This window comes from Capsicum annuum, chromosome 1 (genome assembly GCF_002878395.1).
Source record: "Capsicum annuum cultivar UCD-10X-F1 chromosome 1, UCD10Xv1.1, whole genome shotgun sequence".
In the NCBI taxonomy this organism is placed as follows: Eukaryota; Viridiplantae; Streptophyta; class Magnoliopsida; order Solanales; family Solanaceae; genus Capsicum; species Capsicum annuum.
In genome coordinates, this window is record NC_061111.1 from 25,225,990 (window position 1) to 25,236,009 (window position 10,020).

The 10,020-nt window shown below is 35.4% G+C and overlaps 1 non-coding gene across 1 annotated transcript; it reads right to left on the reverse strand.

Annotated features, from left to right (window-relative positions):
- Positions 1-8,976: 8,976 nt before the first annotated feature.
- On the reverse strand, positions 8,977-9,083 carry LOC124892118. The gene has a single exon (XR_007050078.1). It is a non-coding gene; the product is annotated as a small nucleolar RNA R71 (small nucleolar RNA).
- Positions 9,084-10,020: the final 937 nt, after the last annotated feature.

A 10,020-nucleotide genomic window follows, 5' to 3' on the forward strand; every position in this document is an offset into this window, starting at 1 on the left:
GCCTTCTATTCTACCAATGGACCTTCATAGATGCAATCTCCTTAGTCCTAAACCTACGGATACCCAGTCGAGCCTATGTGTACCCCCATCGCCCCAAACTTGAAAGGTTCAATCAGCATACAACAACACAAGGCATAGTTTCTACCCATATATATGCAACCGTCCTATACACAATCAATATCATAACTCATCATAACTGTCCTCATCGGGACCATCATCATCGTAATCAACCACCGGCATTGTTCGATATCAATCATCATCAATAGTATCCTCCGGCCTTGTTGAGTATCAATATATCATCATAATAGTCATTACTGAATAACATAGACTAAAATACTCATAAAAATAGTCATATCACCATAGAATATTTATCTAGTCAATACTTGCCAACTACTCATTATTAGCTAACTAACACTTATTATAATAGCATTACTAGTTTGCTAGTCATCACATAACCTCTTATTATTAGCCTAAACATTATCTTTCACATAATTCTTATTCACAGGATAGCAACTAATCAGTATTTATTTAATGGCCAACATCTAATATCTAGTCAAAGTTCATCACTAAACCAAAACCGTCATTTATCCACCATTCATTATTATCAACTAATCATCCTATATCCATTAATCATTACTAGACAACACATTACTACTTGTCACCTAACCATCTTTTATTAGCTGACATCATTCACTATCTAACCATTGTTTACCAACTAATCCTTGCTTAACTACTCATTAGTTAACCATTTATCACTATTAAAAGTTATTAAATAGTCACCTCTTATTACCAACATCTCTTATTATCTAGCCTCATTAACACACAACTCCTTATTTATCAACTAATCGACATCACAAACTTAGTCATCAATACCAACTAGTCTTCACCTATGCTAGACCTGACCTCACCATAAGTCACACATTAACCATCGCTAGCTATCATGTTCCAACTAAGAAAGATTCATTAACTAATATATTAGATTCTTAGCCATCACTAATATCCAATCAATAAAGTCATAAGCAACATACCGCATCTTTTTCGTCTCATATTGAAGAGATATGTATGCATACATCTATGAATTTATAAACTGTAATCGTATCCTTTACACTGATAAACACTCCTTAAATATTCAATTATTATCATAACATAGCCCTTGGCTCATTAATTCATCCGGAATAGTCATAACATTATAATCATGGCCTTAGGCCCATATATATATATATATATATCCAAAACTCATATTAATAATCATCTTTATAAGCCGTAGCATATCTCTAATCATCTCACATATAGGAGGTATCTAACATATTGAAGGCATATTATAGATAGATATGTAATTGTCTATAGGATATCTTATATTGATAGGTCATACATCATGACTATGAGGAATATCACCTCGCTAGGCCAATTTGCATATCTAAGAGAAAATAGAATCTCTATAGGCCAATCATAAATTCTAAGAGAAAATAGCATCTCTATAGGCCAGATAATGTATCTAGAAGGAATATCATCTATAAATGCCCATTATTACTTCCACAAGAAGTATTACAACTATAACTCAAAGCCACAATTCGGGAACATCAATACAAGTTACCAAGTTCTGAAGTAACCTCATTCTAAAGTTTACTAGCCTCATCTATGTCTAACATCCACAACTAAGTCCACAAGACTTAACATAAGTTTAGTCCTAAGTGAGCCAGGCGATCCCACTTCTAATCCTCAATTTCCATAACTAGGCACACTATAACCCAAACTAGGCTAAGGTATCTATTTCATCTTCTAGATATGAAGTAAGCCATATTCAAGCCTAAGATAGTAACTTTGACTAGAAACAAGAGTATTCAAGTCAACTCTACCCAACATTCAGTTTCAAGACTACCATATTTGCCCAATAAGGCTTAATATAGAAATCATGCTTCAAATACTAAAACCACATCTCAATCATAGGTTACAACTATTCTAAACTAGAAAGAAAAAGCAATAGGTTTCAAAAGGGGTATAAACATGCCATTTTACGGGTCCAAAACCCGCATCCAAACTCCAAACATCAAAAATCAAGGACAAGTCATCCTACTCATAATCAAGCCTAACATCCATATCCACACGAAACATATATCACCCATCATCTATGAAGAAAAGTAGACAGAAGCCTGCCAGAACCCACACTTAAAAAAGTTTGCATCAAGCTTTTTTTGTTCTAACAAACCCAAAACAATCATTAAGTGATTCTTATGTTCATTTTTACTATTAGAATAAACTAGAATATCATCAATAAATACAATAACAAAATAATGTAAGTAGGGTTTAAATATCTCATTCATCAAACTCATAAAAAAAACTAGGGCATTAGTTGGCCCAAAAAACATCACAAGAAACTCATAGTGCCCGTACCTAGTTTGAAAAGCAGTCTTAGGAATATCGTCAGTCCAAATCTTAAGTTGATGATACCTAGACCTCAAACCAATCTAAAAAAATATGGATGCACCCTGAAACTGATCAAATAAATCATCGATACAGGGCAAAGGATATTTATTGCGGATCATAACGTTGTTCAACTGCTTGTAGTCTATACACATAAGAAGACTACCATCCTTTTTTTTCTTCATAAATAAGACAGGAGAACCCCATTCACAGGCATTCAAATGGATAACACCCTTATACAACAAATCCTGCAACCAAGCCTTTAACTCTCTCAACTCAACTGAAGCCATCCTATAGGGTGGAATAAAAATAGGACGAGTACCTGACTCTAGATCAATAAAAAATTCAATGTCAAAGAATGGTGGAATACCAGGCAAATATTTAGGAAAAACCTCTTGTAACTCACACACCACAAAAACTATCTCAATGGATGGACCTTGTAATACCCCAAAGTTTCCTAACTGATTTTGTCCTAAGAATATCTAGTATTAGCTTCTAGATTGAATGATGTTTATTTCATGAGGAATTTCTAATATTTTCAATTTTAGTTATGTGGGAAATTTAATAAGCTTTCCATCGATATAAGATTCCCCTAAATTCAATAACCGGATAAGAAGTTATGACTATTTCAAATTCCTATCGTAAAACAGTGTCAAATTGGTCAGTGGTGCGCCGTGCCACAAGCTAAAATAGCAATTGTCCTTTTTCCAGTATCTCAGCATGATTTCTCCATGTCACACCAAACTTCTAGGTCACAAAAGAAGTGGCAACGCGATGGCTCCGCGTCGCGCCATTCCCCAATTTTCCAATTATTAAATTCCAGTTACACGGCACGATAGCACCGCGTCGCGCCAGGGGTCTAGTTTAGGAAATTTTAACTGAAAATTAAAAGACGCATCCAAGATTAAAAGGGGTCAATTTTCTACCGTATTTAAACCCTTTAACATGAGATTCAGCTATTTGGAACCTAAAATAAACTAGTTTCTCTCAATTTTCTCTTAAGAACAAGCTAGGGTTTCAATTAGGGATTCAATTTCAAGAAAGTTTCTCCATCAATCTTCGCTAAATCAAGAACTAAGGTATGTGTTGTGTTGATTTATGGATTTCTTTCATCCATAAAGCTCAATATCCCTATATCAAATTGTAAATCATGATATTTATGTTGTGGGTTGATTGGAACCATGTTTATCTTATTATATGATTCCTAAGTTGGAATATTTATGTTTATTTCATGAAACTATATTAGTAGGTAAGTGAAATCCAAAAATTGATTTATTCTTAATGTGTCAATTTGATTATTAATCCTATGCCCTATGGGTGCACACAAGGTGTTTGATAAAATGCCTAGGAAGATAGAAATTATGCACTATAGCTAAATTATGATCTAAAATGACTTCCATGTTATTCTTATGTATTGAAATTTGTTTGTTGGATTGCTCATGAGTTAGCCTTATTAAATTATGCTATGTATACATGCTATCTTATTCACGTACGAAGCTATGATAGTCAAATGCCCATGAAATATCTTCAATTATTGTTTTATGGTTGTTGATGATTGGTCATGCATTCAAGAATGTCATGCCTTGTCAGTTTCCTTCCATCTAGTCCTGTGGGTACTTGTACCTAAAAAATATAGTTGTGTGCCTAGATTTAGTGTCATGTTTTCATGATATCCTCAGTCAACCTATGATTTATAGAACTCAGTCAGTCATGTGACTCAGGAAATCTCAATAATTTAGTAATCTAAGTACTATTCCGTCAGTGAACAAAAATTTAGTTAATTCAATCCAGTTCAGTTCAGTAATTCATGTTCAGTGTCTATTCAGACGGGAGTAGGAGTTAGCACCAAGTGAACCTAAGGATGGGAACTCACCTATTATATAAGGGTTTGACTCTTAGAAGCAATCCTTGCATACCAGAACTATGTAGCCAACATAGGTTGAGACATCATAGCCTGTTATATGAGGGTAGATGAGTTGGCTTAACCTGTTATAAGAAGGTTCCCACCATTCTTACTAGATTTACCTGTATATAAGGGTTACTCGCAGATTGTGCTTATCAGTGGCGCGGTATTGACACCCTTCCAATTAGGGTTACAGATTAGACCCTAACTCAACCATAATGGTGTATTAGGGGCATGTCGGTTAGATAACTACTTCCCACAGTTTCAGTTACAGAACTCAAGACTGTCAGATACAGCTAACTCAGAATAGTACAAAACTCATCTAGTTCCATCAGATTTAGGATTGTCAGACACAGTCATTCATGTTATCAGTTATATCAGTCATCAGAACTCAGTTATCAGTCATGTTAGTTATCAGTAAACTCATGTTATCACGATCTCAAATATAGTTACTATGTGTTCATGCATGCATTCTCACGTTCATATTAGTCAGTTATCTAGTATTGTTCATACATATGAACCCCATGCATTTAGACTACCTCATAGGCATACCAGTATATTCAAAGTACTGACGTATTTGTGCTATGATGTTTTATACTATAGGTTCCGAAGCATGATATCCAGAGCATCAGTAGATACCAGATATCAGCAGTCAGTTAGCAGTGAGTTGTCATCCTTCGAGGATATGATTATTTCTTTATTATCTCATTAATTAATTTATTAGTTGGAGTTAGTTGGGGACCTGTCCCATCAACTCCTTATTTAGACAGTTCAGTCAGTTAGAGGCTTTTCAGACTAGGTTGTTAAGATATTTATTTCAGTGTTTTGGGTATTTCATACCCCATCCATATGTTATGACTTATCTGTTATGTTATATATTTGAACCTTATGGCCTTTCAATTTATGTTTCCGTATTTATATAGTATATCATGCAGTATATAGGTACAGATATCAGTCATGGGTTAGCTTGTGGTTTTTTGGGGTCATGAGCATCATGTATCATTCCGGGTACCAGATTTGGGGCATTACAGACCTTTATAGAAGTGTCCTGAAGATGTGCTAGGAAAGTCAAACAACATCTTCCAATTAACCTCTTTACACGTACAAAGGAAATAAGTTTTATTGGAGCATAAATATAATCACTCTCCCACTCAAGTCTATCCATTCCCGGTATAGCCATAATCACTGTCTTAGCATGACAGTCTAACGTATCATGATAAACAGACAACCAACTCATAACTAAAATTATATCAATTTCTACCATGTCTAGAATTACTAAATCTGCCCAAGTTGAATACCCCATAAATATAACAGAACAGGAACGATAAACCCTATCAATAATAATATAATCACCCACAAGAGTAGACACATGAACTGGAAAGTCAAGTAAATCACATACCATGTCCAAACCCACAGAAAAACTGACAGACACAGATAAGAAAGAAGAACCAAGATCAAATAATATAGTGGCCATCCGATCACAGACAAGAATAGTACCTATAATGACAATGTTTGATACCTCTGCCTGGAAAACATAGATATGGGCCCTAATACCAATTTGAGCATCATTTTTATCAAGATGAGAACTACCTCGATGAGGTTGATTACCACCCCTACCTACCTAATGATGACTACGATCACTTTGTGAATGACCTTTACCATTACCACCACCTCCTTTACCTGCAAGAACTAGAGCTCGAGGAGCTTGCTACTGGCCAAACTAACCATAATGCCTTAAATTAGGACAAAACCTCCTAATGTGACTCACTTTAATGCACCTATAACATACTCAAACCCCTAGAATAAGAACCTCAAAAACTACCCATTTGCAGGCATTTTTTTGAAATTAGAAGATAACCAATTCTACACCATACCTCTCAACCACACCCATCTATAAGAATAAGAATAAAATAAGCCAGATACCAATTAAAATCACCAGATACCAATTGAAATCAAGTAATAGAACGTAAGAAAGAAGAATTTGAATTTTCCTAGTGTTTTATAGCCTCTCAAAGAAAAGTACAGACATCTTTGTACCATTTTTTGAGACTCTACTAGACATGTTTTTGTACGACAAGATTGACAAACCTAGAGCACTCTGATACCAACTTTGTCACGACCCAAATGGCCATGAGTGGCACCCACACTAATTTTTCTATGGGAGAACCATCTAAACCAAATTATTACCCAATATCTTAATCCATATTAAGATGATATTATTACAAAATCAACATAATAATGATATTGGGTGTATTTATACATTCTAGTATCACTATTCTAGCCATTTTAGCCTTATTTTGAGGATGATTCTATGCTATAATAGTGGATAATGAGATAAATGTGTATCAAAGTGTTAAACATGTTATTATGATGTTAATAATGATTTTCAAACAAGTTTTTACCTAAAAGATTCATTTAGAGTTTAACCCAGAAAACTAGTCGTTCTAGCGTAAGCTAGGAACTTGTCTAGCCTCTCTTGTTGGATTCTATTGCGTTCTATGTGTTACTTATAGTTTTAAATGTGTTACTATATGTGTAACTAAGTTTTATGAGTGTAAAAGTTTCAAGTGGATCAAGACAAGAGTCAAAACAACAAGTTAAAAATCAAAGTGAAATTTGCTTATGGTTAGCTCTTGTTTCTATTTCGTTGTGTTGAATGTTGTGTTTTTTTAAGCTCTAAATTATTGTGTTTAATTATATTGGATGCTTCTTTAATGGATAATTATGATATATAAAGGATATAAAAGCTTCAAATCAAGTGGAAACAACTCAAAAAGGCTTGGAATGGATCACAGAAGCACAAAACACCGCTTGATACCAATTTGGACACCTGAAAAGTATTGGGAGAGTGTAGGCGCATGGGAAGGATTTTGGGAGTATGAAACATCTCAATAGACTCATAAAGGACCCAAAATAGTGTGTACATTTGATATGCGTGTGTCGCATTCTCCATTATGGTGCAATACAGCGTGCGCCGCATGTTTTACTTCAGGGGTCCAATGCCTTAGAGAAATTTAAGAAGCCAACTTCCAGTGAGTGAATATGGTGCATGGCCCACTCCATACTTGGGTGTTTCACTCCAATTCGACTCTAACACGAACTTGGCTTACTATTATGCTATATATACATGTTGTATCATGTTTTAACATACTTTTGACATATTTTGGAGATCAGGGGGTTGCTATAACTTCATTATTAGGTTTTTATTAATTTTATTTAGTTCATACATGTTTTTACTCATTAATTACAACCTTATGATTATGATTATGACTATGCGTGACTAAACGCCCTCTTTACGGGGTTGAAGCCAAGAACATGAGTATTATTGCTATGGATTAAGTTTGTTTTCTTTGCTTATCACTATTAATTGTTTGTTTATTCTTGTTTTAATTATTTTAAGGGTTGATCACCCTTAGAATACATCAATTGTCAATCTTGTAAACTCGGGAGAGGGAATAGGGTGATATAGCATGAGAATAAGCAAATTATGGTTCTTGATTCCTTATAAAATAAGAAACTTGAATTAGTATCTAGGACAAGATGCACTTAGATACCTTACTTGATTCATATGTAGGATAATATTTGTTAAGAGATTAAGTTAACCATTACATCCCCGCTCAATGATGTAGGTGTAAGGTTCAACTTAGGTAAAAGATTAGAGTTTGGAAAATCGTAATCATGCAATTAACCCTACAAATCAACAACCAAGATAAGCAAGTTAACGAATGAAATCCAAAATAATAATATGATTGTTCAGAGTGCTTTAACCCTGGGTTTTCTCCTACTGATTGTCTCAAGACCTTTACTTTTCGCATTGTTTAGTTTTAATTTACAATTTACAAACTTTTTATTTGGTTACTCTAGCATCAATTGAATCTTAAGTGTGATCTAAAATCAAATCATTGCCAAATCTAGTCTCTGTGGGATCGATAACTCAACTTTCTTGAAGGCCACTATATTACTTGGTAGACCACGTACACTTTCGTGTGCGCCTGAGTTACAATAGGTTTTTGGTGCCATTTCCAGAGACTTGTTATTTGGCAATTGTTTTTATTTTAGTTTTACTTTTAGATTTATTTGGTTCTTTTACACTTGGTCTTGTTTGTGTTTACAAGAGACAGTTTTCTAAGTTTATAAGCTGGCAAGGGATCGGGAGTTGGTAGAACTAAGCCTGGAACCTGAGCAACATTACCATTAATATAGGATAAAATCAATCCTTCTCCCCAGAATTCCGTAAATCCAAGAAGAACAAGAGAACACTGCTCCTATGGCTGAACAACAAGCAGTCGGTAGGAAGGTTAGGGAAGTGACGGCCCCACTGCCAACGAACATGACTTCCCCAATTCAACGATCGGTAGCTAGGGGGAATTTTGAGTTAAAACACAAGATGGTGAAGCTTCTTATTAGCAGTGGACAGTTTGTAGGGCTTTCACACGAGGATCCACAAGTCCTGTTCCAGACCTTTATTGAACTTACAGATACATTTACTCCGACTGGGGTGACTCCAGATTATATGAGGCAGACATTGTTTCCCCATTCACTTTTGGGGGAAGCTAAAAGGTGGTTGAATGCAGAGCAGGCCAATTCAATCACATCATGGGATGACTTAGCCAGAAAGCTCCTCATCAAATTTTTCATTAGGTAAGACTGCAAGACTTAGTAATGAGATAGTGAGTTTTAAATAGAAGCCTGATAAAAACCTCTAGCATGCTTGGGAATGCTTCAAGGCTCTTCTTCGAGAGTGCCCACACCACCAATAGTCAAATAAGGTACTTGCTCATACTTTTTTAAAAGCTATTGATCATAATACGAAGATTTTGCTAGATTCAGCCGCAGGTGGTCAAGCACTGAAATTGACTTATGATGAGTAGTACACATTACTAAACTGCATAGCATAAGAAAATCCAGATTGACATTCAGATTCTAGAAGTTCCATAAAAACAATTGCGGGTGTATTGGAGGTGGACCAATTCACAGCCTTATCAGTGTAGGTTTTTGCATAATAGAATTTGATTAACACATCATTCAACAACATAAAGTTAAGAGCAGCACAACCTGCAGCCACAGTCAATACCATCCAACAAGCCACAGCTGGTGTGTGGTATGCAGAAATAATAGCCATTCAGAAACCATTTGTGCTTCAAATCTGGAATCTGTGATGTATGTAGGCAATGCTCAAAGGCCAAATTATGGTAATGCCTACAACATTAAGTGGCAGAATCAACCAATAAATCAGCCATGGAATGCCCCACTACCATAGGCCGAACCAAGTCAGTCAACTAGCAACACGAAGGAGATGTTGAAGCAGATCCTAGCTAATCAGACACGGTTTGCTGTAGACCTGAAAATTTTGCAAGAGGATACTAGAAGTTTAGAGTTACAAGTGGGGAAGAATCAGAAAACATTGCATACTAGGCTACAAGGTGGTTTACCAGCTGACACAGAAACTCCAAAGCAGGTTATAGCACTCACCTTGAGATATGGTAAAGATCTTCAAGAAGAACCTCCCAAGCCAACAAAGGAGGTAGATGCTGATATGATGAACCAAAAAGGTAAATGAAGAAGTTTCTAAAAATTCAAGGAAGTCTAAGTACTTGAATAAAAAAGTTGTTGAACCAGAGAAGAAAAAGACGCTGCCACTGCCCTTCTCTCAAAAGTACATAAAAGAGAAAGAGGATGCCTTGTTCAAAAAGTTC